Raw genomic sequence first — 27,054 nt, forward strand, 5'->3', positions numbered from 1 at the left:
GGGGAGTCATGGTGTGGCGCTGTGAGTTAATGCACTGAACTGAAGGTCAATAGTTAAAGCTCACCAGCTGCTCCTCAGAAACCCTATACAGGGTCACTATGGCTCGGAACCAATTCAACGGCACTTAACAACCACCACATGTAGAGGGTCATGCAACATTCATGGTCACTTCTGTCCTCCTAGGCATGCACAGATGCTGAGAGGCTACTTCTACTTTGTAAACTATTTTGCACAATGCAAAGATGAATTCAACACAGTCTATTATTTAAGATTAGTGTGTTTAGAGTAAAATAACAAATAGATAAAGAGAAGAGACATAAAAGGTTAGTGGGGATTCCAGGAAACAAAATCTATCTAGCACGGAGTTCCTAGGAAAGTTGTAGGCATGAAATAGCTTTTTAATGTAAGACTTGGAAAAAGCTAGAATTAAGACCAGGAAAAAAAATAGGAGTGTGTCATGAGTGAGGCAAAACTTCTGTGTGTAATGCTTCATTGACTTCAGTACAAAAATAGATATGTGCAAAATTTAATACAGGAAGTCCAATGAATTTACATATTCTGCAAACAGTTTGATGTCCAAGTTTAAAGCTGGGATTCTAGAATCAAACTTGTTAAGTGCCCTCAAGTCGGTTCCTACCCATAGTGACTCTGTATAGAGTTTCTGAGGAACAACAGATGAGCTTGAACCACTGTCCTTGTGGTTCAAACCGACTTTGCAGTTCAGCACATTAGCCCACAGCACCACACCAGGACTCCTACCTGGGTTAAAATCCTGGCTCTGAGAGCCACCAGCTGTGTGGCCTTGGGCAAGTTACTTAACCTCTCTGTGCCTTCATTTCTTCATGTGTGATAAATAACACAAATAAAACATCACATTAGTGCCTACCTTCTAGGGGTGTTATGAGGATCACACGAGTCAGTAAATATGAAGTGCCGTAAATAGTAAACACTAAACATTCTGGACTAGTTATCATAGTATTACCAAGATACTCCAGAAAAGCTAAAAAAAAAGGAAGGTATCAACAACCTGATTAGACCTCATCTTTCGAGACCGTGTTTGAAAACCATTCCCCAGAATTCTGTTAGGTGTAGGTGTTCATTAACCCTCTTCATTTCTCTCAGATGTGTCTATGGGCTGAAGTCCAGCAGGCCCCTGAAGGATGCTTAGCAAGCACTGCTTTTGGCATTCCTAATGATACTATTTTTGTTTCAATTAGATGAGATTATAAGACTCACTTTCCCTCGCTAGGCTCAACACTTTCATTTTTCTATTTTACACTCATGCTCACAAAATAATAAGGGCGATGCGACAAAACAGGCTGTTCATTGAACACGCATGGCTGTGTAGACAACAGCACTAAGAAAATAGTGGCTGGTGGGTGACCCTGCTGATTCCAGGCCTCCGAATGGCCGTGGGGGGTGATGGGAGGAGCTAAGATAGGGAACGGCAGTGCGTGAATGATGCCACATAGTGGCACGTGATCTGTCACCATGCAGCCAACACAGCAGTGTGCTAGTTCCAAAGGCTAATATCCCCAAGTCCAGGCGCGCTTGAGCAAAAGTGTAGAGCTAAAAATGCCTGAAGAATCAGAGTCAACACAAAACTAAGGGCAGAGGTCAATGTCATAGCCATACTTCCAATAAAGAGAGAATTGATGCCAGGCTGAGGTATATTAGAGCCTGGGGCAAAAGAGAAACTCAGGAATATGTATCCTGACTTTATTTTAAATTTTGATATTTTATGCATCATGAACATTTTGACACTGCTTTGGAATTTTGAAAATACCGCATCGAAATATTTGATTACTGACCTTTGTTGTTGTTAAATGCTGTCAAGTCATTTCCGACTCATAGCTAGCAACCCTTTAGGGTTTCCAAGGTGCGACTGGGAGCTTGAACTGCTGACCCTGCAGTTCAAATCAGCCTTGCAGTCCAGTGCTTATTGTACAGCACCACACCAGGACTCCCTTAAACGTTGCCCTGAAGCAAGTGCCTCACTTCCTCACTCACACTCAGGTCCTGCTAGGGTGTGTGTGAGAATTGTTAAATGTCACTGAGTCAGTTCCAACACATAGAGACCTTGTATAGGGTTTCCAGGGAGCAACTGGTGAGCTTGAACTGCTGACCTTGTGGTTCAAACCAACCTTGTGGTCTAGTGCTTTAGCCCACAACGCCACACCAGGATTCCACAGTGTGTGATTGTTGTTATTGCTAAGTACCATGGAGTCAGTGCTGAATCATAGTGACCCTGCACAAGGTTTCTGAGGCTGCAAATCTTTAAGAGAGCAGAAAGCCTTATCTTTCTCCCATGGAATAGCTGGTAGTTTGGAACTGCTGACCTTGAGGTTAGCAGCCTGATTTGTAACCACTACACTACCAGAGCTCCTTACAGTGTGGGATAGGATATGTTAAAAGAGTTGCCTTTTGAGTCAGCTGGCCCGGGATCAAATCCTGGCTCAGCCCCAGCCTCATCCACATCCTAGGTATGGTATCCTGCGTGCTTTAATCCCCACTTCAACCTCTGGTCTCTATCTCTCTCAGTAAAAAGGGACCATAATAAAACCCAACTTGTGGGTTTGTTCATTCACCCATCCAACAATGGTTAAGCACCGTGTTGCTAACTAAAAGGTTGGCATGTGAAACCCACCCAGAGCTCTTGGGGAGAAAAAGACCTGGTAATCTGTCTTCATAAAGATTGTTGTTATTAAGTGCTGTCGAATCTGCTCTGATTCATAGCGACTGTGTAAAGGGTTTCCAAGGAGCGGCTGATGAGTTTGAACCACCGACCTTGCAGTTCAAAATGACCTTGGGGTCCAGTGCATTATCCTGCAGATTCACCTAAAGATGACAGCCTAGAAAACCTTGTGGGGCAGCTCTCCTCGGTCACACAGGGTCACTAGGAGTTGAAATCAACTTGATGGCATCTATCAGCAACAACATTACGTGCTTGAAGTATGTGGAATAGAGCAATTAACAAAACAAAGCAATAAGTCTGCTCTCATGCAGGTAAAATATGCCTTCATTTAGTTTGGAAGATTTGTTGTGATGTGTGCCATTGAGTCAGTTCTGACTCATAGCGACCCTGTATAATGTTTCCAAGGAGCAGCTGGTGGGTTTCAATTATCAACCTTGTAGTTAGCAGTACAGTGGTTATCCTACAGAGCCACACCAGGACTCCTTGGGAGAGTGTTGTTGCTAACTGCTGTGCCACTGAGTCAGTTCCAACTTATAGCAACCCTGTATAAGGTTTCTGAGGAACAGCTGGTGGTTTTGAACTGCCGACCTTATGGTTCCCTGTCCAATGCTGATACTACATCGCCACATCAGGAGTCCTCCTGGGAGATTGTTGTTGTTGTTGTTAAGTGCCGTCGAGTCGGTTCCGACCCATAGCGACCCTGTACAGGGTTTCCAAGGGTGTAAATCTTTATGGGAATAGAAAGCCTCATCTTTCTCCCGTGGAGCAGCTGGTAGTTTCGAACCTCTGACCTTAAGGTTGGTGGCCCGATTCATAACCACTACGCTACCAGAGCTCCGTGATCCATAAAAATAAATAAGTAATAAAATATAACAGGTTGTTGTATGTTGTAGAGATTGTTAGTTCTTTTCTGCTGCAGAGCACTGGGTGGGTTCGAACCACCAACCTGTTTGTTAGCAGTTGAGCTCTTAACCATTGTGTCAGTAGGGCTTCTTAAAATGAAACATAGTTCTGGTAAATGTTTAGAAGAATAAATCAGGATAAAATGATAGAGTGACAGCATAGGACGAAAGAGGTGGGATTGTTCTAGAGAAAAGGAATATTGAGAAGAATAAATGAAATAATTATTAAGTGCCTCACATCTAATGACACCTTCATAAATAAATCTTTTCATGTTGCTTTATGTAGGGAAAGATAAGTTTGGAAAGATAGTCTGGGACCAACTGATATTGCTATATTGTCACCTATGAAGCTGAAACGCCCAAGATTCCCAACAATTCTACCACTAGAATCAGGGACATGGCGTTCAAGTCCTCATTACCTGGCTCACCTCCAGGAACAACGGCGTAGGGAGGGCAATGAGAAAATTGTGCCCCCCCTCCCAATTTGAGCACCCAGGGCAATCCCTAAAATATCAAGATAAAAAGAATAGCAGGGAGCCATCCACAGAAACCCCCACCCCTCTCTTGTCTGACTGCCTCAGTGAGATGCCTTTCTCATATGGAGCCTTCTAAAGGTTCATGGGAAAATTCCATTATCTTTTCATTCCATTTTTGTATACTTGTTGAAGAACTCTTATATTTGTGGTACCTTGGAATGCCATTATCCTCTCCTGCCCTCCCAACCCCACCCCAGGCCTCTGGATGTCTGTGTACTTGAAGACATTTGGACCATACTGGGTTAATAAAAGGGGGACTCAGTGCTGCACCCCCTTCAAGTGGCATCCAGGTATAACCAACATACCTTCGCTCTGTACACCTCAGTCCAGGATCTTGTACGTCTCTGACCCTGAAACCTAAAAAAGTCAATTATCTGGAAAAAAAAAGAAGTCACCCTACGTAAGCACGTTCTCCTGTTCATTACAAGGAGAACAGCACAGAGAAGGACCAGAGATTCTGAAAAGAGAGAAAGCATGAGTGGAACTGGAAGCCAGCCCCTCGGCAGCTGGTCTACTGGTGTGAACGTGATTCCTTTTAAGAGCAGCATCCAGCAAGAGGCAGGAAGCGTCTGTGAGACTTACACCCGGGGCTGGACTGGGCACCGCAGCCAACCGTGGCACAGATCTACCGTGGTTCTGCCGGCCTGCTGGCCTGGCCTGTTGCCAGTGCTCAGGATGTGATGGTCCTGGCATTTCACCAACTCATTTCATGGTGTTTGGGTTCCAGCGAAGCAGCATCTACAGAAAGAAGCGAAAGCTTCCTCTTCATCTAGACTTTTATGCCTGTTAAAAACAAAACAAAAGGAAAAAAAAAATTAAGTGCTGCCCTCGTTAGAAAGAGTAGGGTTAGGGAAAGGGTTTTATATCTTTTTATTTAATAGCTAGTGGCATTAATATCTATTAATCTCTGGTGAATTATTAGGGAGCAAAAAGGCAGAGTGGGTGGGGTGACTGAGTAGGGCTGTCTGTGGAATTGTACCGAATCTCGTGCTCCAGGATCACTTAAAGTTTCCCACATGCATCATGGTCCTGCATTCCTTTGTATCTTTGTCCGTGGTTTTTGGATCCACCATCACTTACACTCTTCCCCCTTTTCTGTGTAGTCAATAGTTTTCAGTTTTTCAAAACTCAGGTCAGTAAAGATTCATGAGCTCACGCCTCCACCTCTTCAATGAGGCCAGGTAAGTTGCCCTTCCTGTGTGTTTCTAGTTTACAGTCTTTCCCGTTCATCTCACTGGTATTTATTGAGTACCTGCTGTGTGCTAGAACTATTGTAGTTGTTGGGAATATACCACATGGTTCATGGGACCGACATCTCAAAGGACAGGAGCACTTGAGCAATGGTGTAGAGGGCCGAGGCACCTGTAGAAGAGGAGATTCAACACATAAGTACGGGATCAGGGTAATAGCAATACAGATTTTAAATTAAGAAAGGATGGGTGCCGTGGACCTTGCATTCTGTGGGGTGAGGAACAGTCAGCACTGAAACAGTCAGGTCTATGTCTAGCGAAGTGAAGTCCTGTTAATAAATATGAAAAGGAGAGCAATAATAGGAGGACATGGGTTCTGTTTCAAATGGGTGGTCAAGGATGCAGTTCTTAATTAGGTCACACTGGGTAGACACTTTAAGAAAGTGGGGTGTAAGCCATGTGGATGTCTGTATAAAGGGTATTCTTGGGAAGGATGGTTGTAAAAGGATGTAAACAAGTTCTAGTGAGTGTGTCCTTGGGGGTCATCAGGGAAGAGAGAGGAGGCCAACATTGGGGCTAAGCTAAAGACAGTAGATGAGGAAGCAGGGAGTCCCGACCCACCAGCATTGAGTCATGGCTGACTCCTAGTAACTCTATAGAATAGGGTAGAACTGTTTTCTAGGGTTTCCAAGGATGTAAATATTTACAGGAACAGATAGCTTCACCCTTCTCCTGTGGAGAAGCTGGTGAGTTTGAACCACCAACCTTGTGGTTGATAGTCCAATACTTAACCTGCTGGGCCAAATGTATTGGCCCTATTTTAGGACTTCACATTCTCTTCTGAAATTAGATGGTGGTGGCGGTCCTGTGCCGTTGAGTTGATTCCAACTCATCATGATCTTAGGCTACAAATCTTTATGGGAGTAGAAAGCCTCAACTTTTTCCCATGGGGAGACGTGTGGGTTGGTAGCCCAATGCTCCCAGAGCTGAATGAGATGAGAAACCACTAAAGGGTTTGAGCAAAGGAGTGGCATGGTGTGACTTCCATTTTAGAAAGCTTCTCCAGGCTGTAGACTAAACTACCATGCCTCGCAGTCCTGGTCCGGTGCCGTGGGTTAATGCGCTGGACTGTAAAGTCAGTTTGAACCACAAGATTGGCAGTTCAAGCTCATCAGCCTCTCCTTGGAAACCGTATACAGGGTCACTATGGGTCGGAACCGACTTGATGGCACTTAACAACACCACCATGCCATGCCAGTTGCCATCCAGTCGTGACATGCCATGTGTTTCAGAGTAGAACTGCTCCCTAGGGTTTTCAGGGGCTGATGGTTGGGAATTGGATTGCCAGACCTCTCTTCCTAGGAACCTCTGGGTGAACTCAATCTGCAACCTTGTGATTAGCAACCTTTTAACTCTATCTACCCTGGGACTCCATGAAACAGATTAGAGGAGAGTAAAGGTGAAGCAGTTATAAAGCTGGTCAGAAAGATCTGGAGGGGAGATGAGAATGGTTTGGGTGAAGGTAATAGCTGGTGGGAGAGGAGGAGGAATCAGATTGCTGGTGTCATTTGAGGGTAGACATGACGAAATTTTCTGACAAAGACACATGGAAGGATCAAGGATGAGCCCATGGATTTGCAGATATTCGTTACCGTTCCACCTGTCCAGGGCACTTGATGGATTGCCTGGTGGTTGTGGACTCACCTGTCATTATTTCCTTCTAGACTTTAGGATTGTGCAGCCCAGGGACTCTGTCTTGTATCATTTGTCTATTCAGCATCAAGCGCCTGAATACCCAGTCTTTGGTATCTAGTGCCTGGCATGCATTAAGCGCACAATAAATATATGAAAAAGGGGTAAGAATCAGTCCTAATCCCAAACTAAGTCCTTTAAACTGGGAACGCTATTGTCAAGATTTCGGTTTCTTTTACTGTCCAAAAATGAACCAAGACTTAATTATTCTAACAAAATAAATACTTGTGCCCCAGCTTGTAGCCAGTAGTAATACTAACTGATTACAAGTTGATGCGATGGTGACATCTAACTTTGTTCTCACACCAAGTGTTTGGGGTGGTTTTGGTGGACAGATGCTTTTCTGTGGTTGTCATCAAGTCAGTTACAACTCATGACAAACCCACATGTGTCAGAGCACAGCTGCATTCTGTAGTGTTTCTGGAAGCTGATGATTTGCAAGCTTCTGAGTGGACTCAAAGCTTCAACTTTTAGGTTAGTGTTATTCTTAAGTGTCCTCAGGTTGATTCCAACTCATAGCGACCCTGGATAAGGCTTCCAAGGAACAACACATGGGTTTGAACCACTGACTTTGTAGTTAACAGGTCTTGGTGTGATGCTGTGGGCTAATACTTCAGAATGCAAAGTCATTTGAACTGCAAGGTGGGTGGTTCCAGCTCACCACCTCCTCCTTAGAAACACTATACAGGATCGCTTTGGGTGGGAATCAACTTGAAGGCGCTTAACAACACCATCCTACAGTGCCACACCAAGATCCTTTAGGTTAGTGGTGGTGGTGATTGTGTGCCGTCGAATTGGTTCTGACTCATAGTGACCCATAAAGGCTTTCCAAGGCTGTCAGTCTATAAAGGAGCAGAAAACCTCAGCTTTCTCTCACAGAGCAACTGGTAGATTTGAACTGCAGACCTTGCAGTTAGCACCCTAACATGTGGCTCACTACACTACGATGGCTCCTTTGAAGTTAGTAGTGGAGTTCATTAACCATTTGTACTATTTGGGGACTCCAAGTGGGTGTTACTACCCACCCCCATTTTAGAGATAAAGAAGTTGAGGTTCAAGAAATTTGAGCCAATTGCCAAAGGTCAGGCAGTTAGTAAATGACAGAAGTAGGACACATACTTAGCCCTTTTGTTTCTAAACTCTAGGTACCCAACACCACTACCAAAGTGGCTCAGGATTTACTAGTCTTCAAGAGAAGGTAAATGTTTCAAATATGCTTTAGGATTTGGATCTCTGCCCAAGACAGACTAAATGCAGAGCAATGTGTTAGGTTCAAACTATAACCTCAGCACTGTGAGCGACTCAGAGATGGCAGACCCCAAAGGTATGAAACGAAACCATTACCATGAAGAAGTATAGAATTCATGGACTCATGTAATGAATATTTACAGAATGCTTACTTTGTACCAGATATTTACAGAATGCCTACTGTGTGCTGATCAAGGAAGCCCATTGTAAAGACACAAAGCAAGGACACACTGAAGTGGGAAACATATGGGGAGAGACTGAGAACGTTCAAAGAGCTCACAGCTGAAGGTAGTACTGCCTGAGGATTCCTGGTTCTGGTTTTAGAGTAAGACATCATGGGTTCAAATTCTGTCTGTGCCATTTCCTAATGGTAAGATTTGAGACAAATCACTTAAACTTCTCTCAGCTTCATCTCTAAAACAGGGATAATAGCAATAAACACTTTATGTTGCTGTTGCTGTTAGGAGCCATCGAGTTGGTACCGACTCATAGTGACCCTATGTACAACAGAACGAAACACTGCCCGGTCCTGGGCCAACTTCACAACTGTTGACACGCTTGAGCCCATTGATGCTGCCACTTTGCCAGTCCATCTCGCTGGGGGTCTTCCTCTTTTTCTCTGACCCTCCACCTTACCAAACATGATATCCTTCTTCAATGACTGCTCCCTCCAGACAATATGTCCAAAGTATGAGAGACGAAGTTTGGCCAGCCTGGACTCCAAGGAGCACCCTGGCTGCACTTCTTCCAACACGGATCTGTTGGTTCTTTTGGCAGCCCATGGCACTTTCAATATTCTCCTCCAGCACCGTAACTCAAAAGCATCAATTCTTCTACAGTCTTCCTTATTTACTGTCCAGCTACTGCATGCATATGAGGTTATTGAAAATACCATGGCTTGGTCAGGTGCACCTTAGTCCTCAAGCTGACATCTTTGCTCTTCAACACTTTAAAAAGGTCTTGTGCAGCAAATTTGCCTAATACAGTATGTCTTTTGATTTCTTGACTGCTGCTTCCATGATTGTTGATAGTTGATCTAAGAAGAATGAAGTCCTTGACAACTTCAGTCTTTTCTCTGTTGATGAGAATGTTGTTTATTGGTCCAGTGGTGAGGATTTTTGTTTTCTTTACATTGAGATGCAATCCATAATGAAGGCTGTGCTCTTTGATCTTCATCAGTAAATATTTTAAGTCCTTTTCACTTTCAGCAAGCAAGGTTGTATCATCTGTATATCGCAGGTTGTTAATGAGTCTTCCTCCAATCCTGATGCCACATTTTTCTTCATATAAGCCAGCTTCTCAGATTATTTGCTCAGCATACAGGTTGAATAAGTATGGTGAAAGAATACAACCCTGTCATACACCTTTCTTAATTTTAAACCATTCAGTGTTCCCATGTTCTGTTCAAACAACTGCCTTTTGGTCCAGGTACAGATTCCTCATGAGCACAATTAAGTGTTCCGGAATACTCATACTTCACAGTGTTGTCCATAGCTTGTCATGATCCACACAATCGAAAGTCTTTGTGTAGTCAATAAAGCACAGGTAAACACCTTTCTGGTATTCTCTGCTCTTAGCCAAAATCCATCGGACATGAGCAATGATATCCCTTGTTCCACATCCTCTTCTGAATCCAGCTGGAACCTCTGGAAGTTCAATGTCAGTGTATGCTTGCAACCATTTCTGTATTACCATTAGTAAAATTTACTTGCATGGGATATCAAAGAGATTGTCCAATGATTTCTGCATTCCATTGGGTCACCTTTTTTAGGAATGGGCACAAATATGGATCTCTTCCAATCAGTCTGCCAAATAGTTGTCCCCCAAATTTCTTGGTGAGTGCCTCCAGTGCCGCCTCACTTTCTTGAAAGATTTCAAATTTTATTCCATGAATTCCTGGAGCCTTGTTCTTTGCCAATATCATATGGTACCTCTTGAAACACTTGAACATCACCCATTGCCTTTTGGTACAGTGACTCTGTATTCCTTCCATCTTCTTTTGATGCTTTCTGCATCATTCAATAATTTGCCCCGACAATCCTTCAATAACAAAAGTCAAGGCTTGAATTTTTTCTTCAATTCCCCCAGCTTGAGAAATGCTGAGCATGTTCTTCCTTTTTGGTTTTCTGACTCCAGATCTTTGCGCATTTTGTTATAATATTTGACTTTGTCTTCTCGAGCTGACCTTTGAAATTTTCTGTTCAGCTCTTGTACCTCCTCATTTCTTCCATTTGCTTTAGCATCTATACGCTGGAGAGCACGTTTCAGTGTTTCTTCTGACATCTATTTTCCTTTTTTTCCTTCTTTCTTGTCTTATTAATGACTTTTTACTTTCTTCCTGTATGATGTTCTTGATGTCATCCCACAACTCTTCTGGTCTTCTGTCTTTAGTGTTTAATGTATCAAATCTGTTCTTCAGATGATCTCTAAATTCAGGTGGGATGTATTCAAGGTCATATTTTGGTTCTTGTGGACTTGTTTTCATTTTCTTCAGCTTCAGTTTGAATTTGCATATGAGAAATTGATGGTCTGTTCCACAATCTGTCCCTGGCCTTGTATTGACTGATGATATAGAACTTTTCCATTGTCTCTTTCCTCAGATGTAGTCAATTTAATTTCTGTGTGTTCCATTTGGTGAGGTTCATGTGCATAATTGTCTCTTATGCCATCTAAAGAAGGTATTTGAAATGAACAAATCATTGATTTATTATAATGAGAAAATAATGTTATAATGAGAAAATACATGTCTGAGAACTCAGCAGAGTAAAGCATCAAATCATGTGAGAGAGTGAGCAAGACAGAGAGTGTATTAGTTTCTAGTTGTTAGTATTGTTGTCAGGTGCTGTGGAGTCAGTTCCGGTTTGTAGTGATCCTATAAACAACAGAAAGAAATTTCTGGTAGGGAGTAGAGTTTGATCAGAATTTAGGAGATTGGATGCAGACCTGAGAACAGAGAGGAGGGAACATTATTGAATGGCTTACAATATAAAAGAAAACTTTCATAAGCTCTGTAATGGAATAGTGGTGTTCTTTAAAGTAGCCATGAACACTGAATTAGAAAATGGTAAACAATTGCTCTTAGAGAGTTCAATCCTGTGAACCTCTGCTCATAACGTTTTTATCAACCCAGTCAACACTTAACTTTGTTTTATGTTACCGTGTAAAGACCTGTATTGAATATATACTGTTGATTAATTAGCAGTGAACTCAGGGACAACAACACAGTAACTCCTTCTTGACTGAAGCTTGTCTAACACATGTATTTCTCTGTAATACCCATCACGGAGTCCTGGTATGGTGTTGAAGGATAATGTGCTGGACTAAAAGATTGGTTTGAACCACAAGGTTGGATGTTTAAACCCACCAGCTGCTCTTCCAAAACCCTATACAGGGTCACAATGTGTCAGAACCAACTCAATAGCACTTAACAACAACAACAAGGCACACCATAGCCTTCTTGCACTTAGGAACACTAGCTAGCACTTTAGCACAAAGCTTGGGGGTCATTTTAAGCAGTGAAATCATCCACAAGAATATGAAAAAATAGACAATGAAAATGACATGTGTATCCTTCTTGTTGTTAAGTGCCAGCAAGTCAGTTCCTACTCATAGCAACCTTGTATAGGGTTTCTGTAGAGCAGCTGATGGTTTTGAATTGCTGACCTTGTGGTTGGCAGTCCAGTGCTGATCCTACAGTGCCACCCAGGGAGTCCATTATGTATCCTATAAGACCCACATGAGGACAGAAGTTCACCTTGTTCACCTTCATCTTGAACGTACACATCAGGTAGCTCAAGTTTTTTACTAACCTGTGCATGTCTGCAACTCACCAAAAAGCACCATGAGTATCGTTTGTTGCTACATGCCGTAGAGTTGACTCCAACCCATAGTAACCCTACATAGGGTTTCCAAGAAGCAGCTGGTGAGCTTTAACCACCGACTTTGCAGTCTGACACATTAGCCCACAGCGCCACACCAAGACTCCTACGGTACTACACCTGAATTTTAACCAACCCACTAGAAAACAAATTAAATAATCACAGACTGAGATTACAGAACTCCAGAGGGCAGTTGAAGTGTTGGAAAGTTGGCCTGAGTCGAGAAGTGGAAGAAAAGCAGAGTGGGGTGTCAAAGAAGCTGGGAGAACCTATCCACTAGCTTCAGGACTGCTTATCAAAGCCATTTGGGGACAGGGTTGAGCAACACCCCAAACAGGGAGCACAGAAAAAGAGCTAATCTGAAGAAGCTCTAACCCAGTTTTTGAAAAAGCAGCCCAAAATGGCCATCAGAGTTCATGGGTGAAGGAAGAGCTTGGTGCTGCAAAAGAGTGTTGTTGGATCTCTGTGAGACCCAAGACAGCTCGTTACTAGGGCCAGGAGGAACAGCATAGGTGGCAGAGGGAGAGGAATATTTCAGACTGATGGGCTCCCCACCACACAAAGGGCAAGACCCTGAGTGGAGTCTGTGCAGAGATAAAGGCCCAGAGAACCCACTACCTTCGTTCGCCACAGGAACATTGAGCTCTAGTGTGTACTTCAGCATTTGTAAACAGCTAAACCTCCAGCCAAGAGTGCAGTGGCTCTGCAGGAAAAGCACTGGGCTGCCAACCGCAGGTTAGTGGTTCAAGCCCACCAACTGCTTCACAAGAGAAAGAGGAGGCTTTCTGCTTCTGCAAATATTCACAGTCTTAGAAGCACTACATAGGGTCACAATGAGTTGGAACTGACTTGATGGTACTTAACAACAACAAAAACCCAAATTGGCACTTGGATATTGAATTTCAGAGATCAAGCATCCAAGACTCATGAATCAGCACTTTAAAAAAAAACACAAACAAACAAAACACAAAATAAAACTGGGGATAAGAGTTCCCTCTAGTGGTTTTTAGTGAAAGATAGCAAGCCTGCAGCCACTGAATCCATTGGGATCCTGTGAGACTGAGGGGTTTTCAGGGCTGTAAATCTTTCTAGGGCATCTTTGTTCCATAGAGCAGCTGGTAGGTACAGACCCTGCATCTCCAGGGCATCCAATCAGAAAAATTTCCCATTAAAAAAAAAAAAAAAAGACTAAAAAAATTTAAGTGAAAAAACAAAGAAAACAAAATGGCCCAAAGTGCAACAAAAAACAGTCAAATAGCAGACAACATCACAACAGAAGAAGGACCAGTCAAAGCAAAACATACAGAAGGGCAATGTCTCTCCCATGGAGGACAGGAAAATACAAGGAACCCGTCACTTCCAAATTATGGTGCTAAATATGTTTAAAATAAGCAAACTGAAAACAAACCAGCAGATATCAGGAAACAAATGAAAGGACTCAACGTTGAAATTTAAACATCAAAAAAACTGCTGCTGGAATTTAAGTGGAAAATAACTAAATTAGAAAAAGCAAACATAAACATGAAAGTCACACAGACAGACGATAGAATAGGTGAACTAGAAGATAAACTGGTTTTATAGAGGTCTCAAGAGAAAAAGACAAAGTAAAGCAGACAAATGCAAAAGGAAGTAACAAGATTCAGTTAAATCTATCATTAGAATGCTTGAAATCCCAGAACACAAGGACAGCAATAAATCTAACCTATCCCCTGAGGCCACCTCTTATCCAAATAACCGAGTGTACTCAACACTGAGCAAATCATCCAAGAAGTAAGATTATATGAAGAAGGGTGGCAACAGGATAGGATTGGGGGAAGACTCGTTAACAACTTGCCACATACAGATGATACAACCTTGCTTGCTGAAAGTGAAGAGGGCTTTAAATACTTACTGATGAAGATCAAAGACCACAGTTTTCAGTATGGATTGCACCGCAATGTGAAGAAAACGAAATTCTTCACAACTGGACCAATAAATGACATCATGATAAATGGAGAGAAGCTTGAAGTTGTTAAGCATTTCATTTTGCTTGTGTTCTCCATCAACACTCATGGATGCAGCAGTCAAGAAATCAAACATTAGGGAATATCTAAAATGGGGCTAGAACTTGCCCAGTGAAGGAGGCTTCCTGCAGAGCCACTGCATTACATAAGACCATAGGTGGAATACTGAACCCCATCCGGAATCTTCTGAGGTGGGAAATTTCTACTTGAAAGGGCAAGCAGACCAGCTTGGAGTGGCTAGAAGAACAGAAGATACTTCTTGAAAGAAAGACTGACAGGAAAAATACAAAACAATAACAGCAGTCTGACTACTAGGAAAACAAGCAAGTTGCTCACCCAGAAGACATCAAGGCAATCGGTTGCATCCCCTCAGGGCAAACTCCCTTCCAAGACTAAGACTCAATGGGAATACACAAGCAAACATGCACTCACGCTGGTCACCGCAAAGGGGAAGTGAGGGAAAAACAGCAGTGAAGCTGTGAGCTAAGCCCTACCATGTTCAGTAAACTCCTATGAACCTGGTTGGCCAGCAGTGTGGCAAGACCTGGGGACTCCTGGGCCCAGAGTCAGTGACATAGCCACAGAGGGCTAGAGTGGAGAGTGAAGCGTTCAGCTGATAAGAAGAGAGGGCATATGCATAAGAACACCCACACTTGTAGGTAATACCCACTTGACCTTGCATCAATGGCTGGATGATCAGAACTCAACTAGAATAAGAAAGAAGAGGAAAAAAAGAGTAATCTGACACAATTTGATGAACTTGACTTACACCTATGGATACAGTAGCTCAAAAGAGGGAACAAATCTTTATAGCGAGGATCATTCCCACCTGTTCAATAAACAGGGATGGGCAACTTGGACATTGGCTACCCCAAATGGGGGGCTACAAAGGCAAGAAGTGACTGGCTTACTAGCTTTCAAGAGGGAGCCTAGATCCAGAGGGCGTGGAGGAAGGTAGAATCTCCACTGAGTAGTATCCAATTTGTCTGGGCAGGGCCAATGAAAGGAGATGGGGATAGCACTCATGTGGCACAATAGTGAATAATTGCTATCAGGACTGACTGTGAGGGTTGGAAATGTAAAGGTAAACATTTTGTAGCAAAAGGAGGGGAGTGATCCACTTTGCAGTCCAGGAGCGAAGGTCCCTGGGACCATCAAGTGAGAAGAGCAGAGTGTGGGACCCTACCCAGAAAAACAGTGACGCCACAGATGGAGGCAGAGACGATGATGTGAAGAGATAGAGTGACTGGGGACTTTAACCCAGAGAGGGAGAGGGGCTGTGTGCTGGTGACCAGGGTGCAGGCTTGCAGGGTATACCCTTTGGTTGGTTGATGATGCATGGAGGAGATTGTAACCATGGCAATGTAATTGATATATGATAGGATGAATGGAAAGCTAATGTACTCCCATGTAAACTCTCACATAATTCACAATAAAACATTTAAAAAATCAAACATTAGGCAATTCTGCTGCACAAGGCCTCGTTAAAAAGTGTTCAAGATCAAAGATGTCAGTTTGAGGTCTAAGGTACACCTGACCCAAGCCATGATCATTTTCAGTAGCCTTATTTGCATGTGAAAGTTGGACAATGAATAAGGAAGACCGAAGAATAAGGAACACTGGAGGAACTATTGCATTTGAATTAGAGTGTTGGAAAAAAATATTGTAAGTATCATGGACTACCAGAAGAACAAACAAATCTGTGTTGGAAGAAGTACAGCCAGAATGCTCCTTAGAAGCCAGGTTGGCGAGACTTAGTCTCTTATACTTCGGACATGTTATCAGGAGAGACCAATCCCTGGAAAAAGATATGCTGGGTAAAGTGGAGGGTCAGCAAAAAAGAGGAAGATCCCAAATGAGGTGAATTGGCACAGTGGCAACAGCAGTGGACTCAGATGTAACAGCAATTATGAAGTTGGCACAGGACAATCGTGGTCGACTCGACAGCACGTAGCTCTAAACAACAACCTCTAAAGTTGGTGACCTACTTAAAAACCATCAGTATGAGACCAAAAGGTCAGTAATTTTCACAAGCAAAGTCTTAAGGGGGTAAGAAAACTAAAGTATTGGAAATGAAACAAACTGGGCACAATTAAAGAGCATGTTGATACCTTATGATACGTAAAACCAACGCCACTGAATAATTTGTGTGCTTGGGTAATCATCATTGTGAAATCAGACACCCTGGCCACCAACCGGTCCTCAGTTCAGGAAGCAGTGAGGTAGTGTGGAGAATACACATGCCTAGGAATGAATGACTAGCGTTATAGTCTCAGCTTGCCCTTCCTAGGTGACCCAAAGCCAGTCGCTTTGCTTCCCTGTGCACCTGCATCCTCATCTGCTAAAAGAAGGGCTGGCTTAGAATGAGCTTTAAAATTCCCTTCAAATAGGAACCTGTGTAATACCCTCACAGAAACTCAATTTAAAAAAATTGTATTATTATTGTGTTTTTTTTTTTATGAAGTCACCAGAAAGAGTTCCTCCTGCTTCAGTCTCTGGCTCATCTAGAAAGAAGATAGCATCTGTACCACTTTCTTCAAGGAAATAGGAACATGGGATTTGGGGCTTTGAAAAAATGCTGAAAAGTTATTTTTAGGTTTCAAATTTGCTAAGTGACTTCAGAAGGTGACTACATTTCAGTTTCATTAGCTCATCAGCAGTTTCTTAATGAAACTAATTAGCCCCAAATAGCTCCCACCCCACAGGGCTCAGCTGAGAGCTTAGCTTGGTTGTATATAAACCAGTAAGTCTGTGGCCTCCAATCAGAGGTCAGGAGGCCTAGCTCCTGGCTTCAACTTCCTCACAGCTTAATGGCCAAGATGCAGTGAATGTTTGTAAGGATTTGCTCTGGCCCTGGATACCTGATGCCTGGTGCAGAGTCAGCTCTGTGGCCAGGAAGGAAAGAGTCACAGTAGAGTCCCCTGTGAGGTCCCAAACCAAAAGGCACAAAGTTCCACTGTGAGTTAAATGCCAGATTTCAATAAAATCCACTGGGATTTTCCTGGTCATCTTTGTGGCCAGGAAAAAGGCTGCCACCACTGGGGTCCCACATGAGGATGAACTCCAATACTGAGGACCAACTCTTGATTGGACAGGAAACAGCCACAAGAGATTTAACTTAGGAGGTTCAAGTTGTTTACAGATGAATTCCTCAGTACCCACATTCGCTGACACCAGAACATGAAATGTATACTTAAACTCACATTTAGTGACATCAAGCAAGAAACCTAAACTAGCGGTGGTTTTCTGAAAGCTGTTTTTTTCTCAGTCATATAGATGAGCAATGAAGTAGCAAAAGGAATGCATATCCCTGGAATTGAACGACTGTAGTTCTAGCTTCCGCTTGTTCTTCCTGGTGACCCAAGGCCAAGTTCTTTGCCTCCCTGGGCCCCTGTGTCCTCATCTGCTTAAAGAAGGGCTAGTTGAGAATTGTCTCTTAAATTGCCTTCCAGCTCCAGCACCATATCTTTCTACGATGTGCTGAGATAATTGAATCAAATAAAAAATATTTTAAATGAAAGGAAAAGGGCCAGATGCTAATTCCGGCAGCTGTCAGTTCTTTTAAATCTTTCAGTGGAGTATTTCTAAAACAAAAATAGTTTTTTGGGGGATTTTTTTAGCACTGCAACTAAAAAAAGAAAAGCCTTACCCAGCTAACGTTTTTTCCATTCTTCTTTGAATGAGATCTAAATTAGTCAGTGAGATAAGATAAGGCTTATAATTCTGTTTTGACAGTTGAATAAACTAAGGCTCAGAGAGGTTAAGTGACTTACTTAGGATTACATAATGATTCAGCAACAGAAGACAGCTATGAGCTGACTGAGTCTCATTTGAAAGACCATTCTGGACTGGGTTAGGGCAGAGGCTTTGTCACAATTATGCGGAGTGACCACACATACCACAAAAGGGCTCTTGGATGATAATGCGAGAGCTGCAGGAGAAATGATGACTGGAAGCAGAGCTGGGCAATCTAAACTCTGCAGGACATGCAAACAAGGTGGGCTGAGATCTCAGCTCTTGCACTTGCCACATAATAGCCCTTTGAGAAAGTCCAGTGGGCACTCCCTTCCACCCCCATACTGGTTTCCTAGTGGTAAAGCTTTGAGCAGAACACAAGATAATTGAAGGCCCTTGTTCCTTATTTAGGCAGTTCCTTTCTCACTCTCTTAACCTCTTTGTGCCTCAGTATTGTCATCTGTAAACTAGGTCTAATCATACCTATACTGCAGCATACAATTTGCTAGGTAAAAAGGGTTGTGTCGCTGTAAAAGTTTGAAACAAACTGCCCTTGATATTCTGTTCCATGTTTGCCCTGAAGGTCTGAGGATGTCTGTCCACTTATTAAAAGGAAACAATGCCATATCAGCACTAATATATTGAGCCTGTTCAAGAAAATGTCCGAGTAGGGGCTGTCAGTTCTGACTTGGAATCTAGTTGGCACAGGGCTTTTAGATAGCAGGGCATGCTGTCTATACCCCGTGTGTCCAAGGCTAGCCTTGCAATCAGCCCTAAGTCGAGTAGCATCCTCCCGGACTACAACATCTCCTTCCCATACAATCTGAAGGAGAAAAGCAGAGCTTAGGGCAAAGGAGTTCCTGGGTGGTGATGGTGGTGGTGGTTGTTAGGTGCCAAGGATTTGATTCCAACTCATAGTGACCCTGTGCATACACAACAAAACACTGACCGGTCTTACAGCAATCTCACAATCATTGGTACGTTTGAGCCCATTGCTGCTGCCACTGTGCCAATCTCCTTGGGGGATCTTCCTCTCTTTCACTGACCCTCCACTTTACCTGTTCTTCTACAGAGACAGTCCCCCCAGATAATATGTCCAAAGTATAAGAGATGATGAAGTCTTACCATCTTGGCTTCTAAGGAGCTTTCTGACTGTACTTCTTCCAACACAGATTTGTTTGTTCTTCTGGTAGTTCTTGGTACTTTTAATATTATTCTCCAACACCATAATTCAAGTGCATGAATTATTCTGTGGTCTTCCTTATTCATTGTCCAACTTTCACATGCATATGAGGCTATTGAAAATACCATGGCTTGGGTCAGGTGCACCTTAGTTTTTAAACTGATTATCTTTGCTCTTAAACACTTTAAAGAGGTCTTGTGCAGCAGATTTGCCTAATGCAATACACTGTTTGATTTCTTGATTGCTACTTCCACGAGTGTTGATTCTTGATCCAAGCAAAATGAAGTCTTTGACAACCTCAATCTTTTCTCCATTTATCATGATCTTATTGATGACAACTGTGGTCTCCGACCTTCCCCATTATTTTAAGTTCTCTTCATTTACAGCAAGATTGTACCATCTGCATATCACAAGTTGCTAATGAGTCTTCCTCCAATCCTGATACCACATAATTCAATCTTCTTTGTATAATCCAGCTTCTAGGATCAGTTGTTCAGCATACATACTGAGTAGTAAGATGAAAGAATACAACCCTGGTGCACACCTTTCCTGATTTAAAACTCTTCAGTGTCCCCTTGTTCTGTTTGAACAACTGCCTCCTGGTTTATATGTAGGTTCCTCATGAAGGCAGTTAAGTGTTCTGTAATACCCATTCTTAGCAATGTTATCCATAGCTTGTCATGATCCACGCAGTTGAAAGCTTTTGCATACTCGGTAAAGCACAGGTAAACATCTTTCTGGTATTCCCTGCTTTCAGCCCAAATCCATCTGACATCAGTAGTGATTTCTCTCTTTGCACATCTTCATCTGAGCCTGGCTTGAACCTCTAGCTGTTCCCTATTGATGTGCTGTCGCAGCCATTTTTGCATTATCTTTAGCAAAAATTTACTTGGATGTGATATTGATGATACTATCTGATGATTTCCGCATTCTGTTGGGTCACCTCTCTTTGGAATGGGCACAAATATGAATCACTCATTTGGCCAGGTAACTCAGGTGACTCAGATAATTCCTGAAATTATAAAGTAGAAATGAGTGGACATACTATTTGAAATATTGATGTAATAATAACTACAATGTGCTAAAAAAAAATCTCTGATTTCTATGATTGACAAAGTCATAGGTACTAGAGTGGTTTCACGTTTGCGTTCGTAACTGAAGGTATGCTTTCAATTAGAGATCATTGAAAATGAAGAGGCAATTTCCACTTTCCAAGTTGCAATGTCTAGGGAGCTCTTGGGACCCAATGAGTTAAAGTTAAGAACCTCTGAACCACGATCTACACAGGCCACAGAACCCTGCCCTGGGTCTTCTGTCAGCTCTGAGGGAGGAGGGCCCACTGGAGGACTGCATGGACAGTCTGGGGGTCCTATCACTGCACAGCATGCAGAGCCAGGTGCGAAGTCACAGGACAGGGGCTTCTGAATGGACTTTATTATTGCACCCAGGCAGGGAAGACTCCCTGTCGATACCGCCGATGGCGCTCCCACACAGGTGGAGCCAGAATTTGAGCCCTGGCTCTCAGGCATCCAGTCAGAATCCTTGCCACTGCTCGACATTGCCAAATAATTACACACAGCCCAAACCATCTCACTTCCTTTAGTCCTGAGTTTCTCTACCTCAGCACTCCTGCCATTTTCAGTGGGATAATTCCATGTTGTGAAGGGTTGTCCTTTACACAGTAGGATGTTTAGCAGTAGCCCTGGTCTCCACCCATGTTATACTTGTGTAACACCAGTTGTGACAACCAAAAATGTCTCCAAACATTACCAGATATCCCTGAATAGACAAATTGTCCTTGGTTGAGAATCACTGCTTTTGTCTCTTAATGCCTGGTGTTTGGTGACTGGAGTACAGTTTCTGGAATATTCAAAAGGAAGAGCCTACAAGATTCCAGAAGTTACGTTTCTGATACAGGATCCTTTTATAATTAAAAGACTTGAGGCCTAGAAGCCTCACCTTCCCCTAATACACCATACCTATACCGCTCTGGTAGCGTAGTGGTTACGAACCGCAGGGTCAGCAGTTCAAAACTACCAGCTGTTCCGCGGGAGAAAGATGAGGCTTTCTGCTCCCGTAAAGGTTTACAGCCTCGGAAACCCTGTACAGGGTCACTATGGGTCGGAACCGACTCCATGGCACACAACAATACCTTTGACTAGCCATTTAAAGGAGAATAAATTCCACAATGAACAAATGTGTGTTGGAAGAAGTGCAATCAGAATGTTCTTTAGAAGCCAGAATGGTAAGACTTTGGCTATGTTATCAGGAAGAACCAGTTCTTGAAGAAGGCTATCATGCTTGGTAAATACTGTTGTTGTTATGTGCTATTGAGTTGGTTCCATTGCATAGCAACCCTGTATAGGGTTTCCAAGCAGCAGCCAATGAGCTTGTACCTCCAATCTTGCCGTTCAAACTGACTTTGCAGTCAGTGAAGCAACTCACAGCGCCACAGCAATGGCGGGACAGCAAACAAGAGGAAGATTGTCAATGAGATGGATTCATACCGTGGCTGTGTGACAATGGGCTCTAACAATTGTGAGATGGGTACAGGACTGGGCAGTGTTTCACTCTGTTGTACATAGGGTTGCTGCAAGTTGGAACTGACGCAATGGCCATGAACAGCAGCAGCAGCAGCAAGTTCCAAACCCAGAGGAAAGCTGGGAAGGCACACGTCTCAGTACAGGCAGCTCAGCAGAGCACCGGCACTAAGTGAAAGTCGGGAGCATGGTGGCTCTGTAGGATACATACTAAGGTGTGATTCACAAGGGCAGAAGTTCAAGCCCACCATCCACAAGGTTGGTGATTCAAGCTCACCAGCTGTTCCTCAAAAACCTTATACAGACTGGCTATGAGTCAGAACCAACTCCATGGCACATAACAAGTGAAAGTTAGTAGAGACTGGAGTGGTTGTCCAGCCCCAGTGGACTAAAGCAGACCCAAAAAGGTAATTAAATGTATTCTTAGCAGGAGTCTATGATAGATTTCTGCTGGTGACCATAAGCCAACTGCACGTAGTCTCAGAAGATACAACTTTTCCAGCCACGTGACCTTGATCAATTACTTAGTCCTGATATCACCAATGATCTATTCCAGAGAATAGACATTACACAGATATCTAGTTCCTCAAAATGTTAATAAGTGTTCAGAGAAGAGATTATCTTTCACTGACATATAAGTTTAGCCGACATTACTTAAACAATCTTATACGCAGGTTTTTATACTTCAGGTTTATCAGAGCCTTTAGTGTGCCATGCAGTTTGTAACTTACTAAGTAGCAGATAGAGCACGCAGCATCTCCCCGCCACCCTTCGTTCATGTCTCCAGGGACTCATGTACCCTCCAAACATACTTCAAAAAATGCTAACGGAGCCCCACTAGGTCTCAATTCCCTCATATCTCCTGAAACCAAAAACCAAATATCAAAGCCATGACTTTCAACTCAGAATACATTGATGAGGACCCTGTGTCTTACAGAGTGGAACGGCTCTGTAGGATTTTCTTGGCAATAAGTTTTATAGAGGTGATCACCAGATCTTTCTTCCACAGTGCCATTGATGGGTTCAGATTACCAGTCTTTAGGTTGGTTAGTAGGAGCTCTGGTAGTGTAGTGGTTATGAATCAGACTGCAAACTTCAGGATCAGCAGTTCAAAACTACCAGCTGTTCCGTGGGAGAAAGATGAGGCTTTCTACCCCCTTAAAAATTTACAGCCTCAGAAACCCTGTATAGGGCTGCTATGAGTCGGAACCGACTCCACGGCACACAACAACAGGTTAGTAGATGAGAACAAACCATTTGAATCACGAAGGGACTTCTTCATTCCTACACTAGGGCTGCCCTGCTCACCTTACTGAGCTGTTGGGAGGAGAAATGAGAAAACACCTTAGCAAGTGCTTTGTATACTGTGAAGAGTGATAAAAGTTTAAGAGGTCATTATGAATGCGTACTTATTAATAATTTATTACTAATAAAATCTTTCTTGCTTCACTTAGATGTTGAGTTGATGAATGTGATAATTGAAAGTAACTGAAGCCATGAGGTTAAGGTCTCCCCAAGGTCACGGCACTAGCAGGTTAATGAGGATGGCGACTATGGAATTACTCTGCATTCAGGAAAGCATTCTCTGAAATGTCAGTGGCTTTGGTTGTTACGATGGTTATTATCTTGAGTTTAATGCGACGCAACCAACCAATTGTCAATGAGTTGATGCTGACTCACGTGGTTACTTGTGCAGTGGAGTAGAACTGTGTTCCGTAGGATTTTCATAGTTGTTACCTTTTGGAAGCAGATCCTCAGACTTCTTTTCTGAGACATCTTGGGTAGGTTCAAGCTATCAACCTTTCGGTTACTTCCAGTAGGAAATCAGTGAGTGAAGCAACTCAACATTGGACATAATGAGGGATGAATAGTAGGTCTGGCACCTGTAGGCTTGAACCTTTCTGCAAGGTTTTTTTTTTTTTTTTGCGCTTTTGTTTCACACCTACAAAGTAAGAACGTTATAGAATACCTGCCTTCCAGATTGGTTGGAAAAATCAGAATAGCACATCGTACCTAGTATGGGGGTAGCAATACTATACAGGGCCCTGATGATGCAGTAGTTAAAGCACTCATCTGGTAATCAAAAATTTAATAGTTTGAACCTACCAGTCACTCCATCAGAGTAAAAAGCTTGTGATGCACTCCCATAAAGATTTATAGCTTAGGAAACCATACAGGGCAGTTCTACTCTGTCCTATAGGGTCACTAAGAATTGGAATTGACTCTGCGGAACACAACAGCATCATAGTGGGGGACTATAGTGCGGAGTGGAGTTCATTCAGCGGAGAAAACTTGTGCACAGCTTCATAGAAAGGCCACAGACCTGTGGTATGTAGTAGAGGGCAGGAGAAGCTAATGGCATGATTTCAGACCCCCAGGTAAATCAAACAAGCCAGGGACCTTGTAAAACAACCGAGATCAAGGGTGGAGAGGGGCATGGAGTTGTTGGGATTCAGAGGTGGTCAGAGAAGGAAGCCAGGCATGGTGACCATTGGGTAGGTTGGACATGTCCTGACGACCTTTCATTTCACAAGCCTCTGACCTTCATTACAGCAGCCCAAGGGAGGAGTGATCTGGGGCAGGCCCAGGGCCTGGTCCCCTTTAGGAATCCCTACAATGAATGTACATAATGAAGATAGGTGTTCTGATATAATGGCCCTATTATGTCTCAGCATTGACTCAGTGCTTTATGCTTTTTTGAAGTATTTTACAGCCATTAATTACTTGGAGGGGTAATGTGTCAGGTACCATCATTGAAGGAAGCTGCTTCCATCAGAACCTGGTACTCCCCTTCAGTGCACTTTATAATCTGTTATATATGACTCGCTTTTTAATCTTTCCTTTCTGCCTTGTGCTTTTCCTATTATCTGATTTCAGTCTAAGTGAAATTTGGAATTTGGACACTGATTGAAAATTTGTAAAACAAAACAAAACAAAAACTTCATGTGTCTTTATTTCTAAGCAGCTCTTCATATGAATTTAGGACACATATTTTGATTGTTCTCTTAGCAGAAATTGCTGAATCATTTGGGAGACAGCTAAACTAAGCCTCTTTGCCCTGACAGCTATCACCATGCTCCAAGCCCAGTGCTTAAGCCCAGTTCTCATTCTTATAATCGCTTCTTTTACCGTCTCTCACTTTCATCCTTTGTATCTAGAGTGTTTGTTACATTTTTCTCTTTATCCTGCATAGTGCTATGAGAAGTCCGGATGAAGTTACGGTGTAATAACCTTAGCTTTCTGGTTTAAAAATAAAGTGTTATTAGTATGGAGGTTGAGTCAAAAATTATCCGCACTCCCGTTATATTAAAACACCCATCCATGTCCACAGCTGATGACGACACTGAGCATGCGCACTAAATGACTCTGTCTAACAGATGAGTAACAGTGCATTATGTGGCAAATCATTAGCACATCAGCCATGACTCTGCCTATGAAATCATACACTACAGACTTGGGTTTCAAAAAGTTTGCTCTTCAACACTTTTAAAAGGTCTTGTGCAGCAGATTTGCCTAATGCAATTCTTGCTTAGTTGAGACATACCGTATATAAATATAATTTTCTTCTTTCCTATTAGAATACCATAAGCATTTTCCAAGTTATTGTCTACTTTTAATAGTTACATTATAATCCATCTAGGAGATACACCAGAGTTTATTAAGCATCCTTTATCACTGAACATTTATTTGCTTCCTATTAGTATCTAGTATTAAAAATTGTTTCAGGCGATGTTTATGTTGATTATGATTGTCTCCCAAAAACAAAACAAAATGGAGAGACAGAGATTCTGGTGTAAATCTGAGATCGCCTCTGGAACTCTTGGCTGGTAACGCAAACTGTACACGGCACTGCAAAAACTCATCTCCCTAGACCCAAACTACATCCATGTAGGTTGGAATACTCAGAGAAAGAAAATTGGCAAGTAACAAGTAAATTACCTAATCTAAACCCATTAGATCAAGCTTTTATTACAGCACAAAATCTTGATGATGGTAATTAACACATTTATAAACTCTCCAAGAACTTAAAATCTCTGTCTATTGACTAAAGACAAAACCAGTAGTTTTTTCAGGAGGAACTCAAGGCTGTGGGGTTGGTTAGTCAGCAGATCCCCTGGGCCTGGTGCTACTAAGTCTAGTCTTCTCTCTCAAGACTGTTGTGAGATGGGATGTAAACTTTGTTCCATGCATCCAGTCTATGGAGATATAGATAGATCTTTGGAGATAGTGTACTGAATTTGTATATGTGTTTATAGCTGTATTACTGCCATCTACCCTTTGTCATACATACTGTGGTGGCTGGCTGTGATGCTGGAAGTTAGGACACCAGAAAAATCTGCTGGTATTCCAAATGCCAGCAGTGTCATCCAGAGGGGACAGATTTCAGCAGAGCTTCCAGACTAGGAAGAAAGACGTGGTAATCAGCTGAAAATGAGCCAATGAAAGCCTTATGAATCCCAACCAAACATTGTCCAACTTACTGGCTTTAGACTTGCTATCAGAATGAATCAATCATTGAAGGAGGACATCATATACGGTGAAGTAGATGGCTAACAAGGGTAAGGGAGACACTTTGAGATGAATTGGTACAATAGCTGTTGAGATGAACTTGAACATGTCAGCAATTGTGAGGATAATGCAGGACTGGGTAGTATTTCATTCTGTTGTGTATAAGGTCACTATGAACCAGTCAACAACAGCTATCTCTCTCTCCCTCTGTTTCTCTCCCTCTCGCTCTCTCTTGCTATCTATCTCCCTCTCTCTCGCTATCTATCTATCTCTGTCTATACAGATCAAGATGTAAAAGCTCCGTCCTGTTCCCTCTCAACCATCACCCACCTAATGTAACCAGTCTTAAGATCTCTTTCAACATTTTATCTTTCCTTGAACTCCATGTAAATGAAATCATACAGTATGGATTCTTTCTTTGGTCTACCTTCTTTGCTCATCATTATATCAAGATTTACCCAGGTTTTTTTTTGTGAAGCAATAGCTCATGCTTTTTCATTACTGTGTAGTATTCCACTATGTGAACATACTACATTTTATGAACCCAGTCAACCACTCTTGGGCATTTTTGTTATTTCTGCTTTGGGAATATTATGAATAAAGGTGCTGTGGACATTCTCATGTATGTCCTTTGATGGACTCCAAGTGTAAACATTGAAATGTTTCACAAATTGGTGATAGGAACACGGAAGTCAGGTGCTAGAGTACCTGGATTCATCTTAGACCTGCTCTTTCCTAGCTTGTTGATTTATGCAAGTCCTGTCATACTTCTGCTTCGAAATTCTCTCAACAATAAAGTGAATGAGGGCTTCTTAGTCTGAGAGTTTCTGACAAAATAGCAGTGTAACAAGGAAGGAAGGATGGAAGGAGGGAGGGAGGGAGG

General features: G+C 42.6%; 1 protein-coding gene across 1 annotated transcript in view; it reads left to right on the forward strand.

The window, feature by feature from the left end:
- CA10 (carbonic anhydrase X) overlaps positions 1–27,054 on the forward strand; it is a 683,978-nt gene that overhangs the window by 429,674 nt on the left and 227,250 nt on the right. The window lies entirely within an intron of this gene.

Source organism: Chrysochloris asiatica, unplaced genomic scaffold (genome assembly GCF_000296735.1).
Source record: "Chrysochloris asiatica unplaced genomic scaffold, ChrAsi1.0 scaffold00007, whole genome shotgun sequence".
NCBI classification, from domain to species: Eukaryota; Metazoa; Chordata; class Mammalia; order Afrosoricida; family Chrysochloridae; genus Chrysochloris; species Chrysochloris asiatica.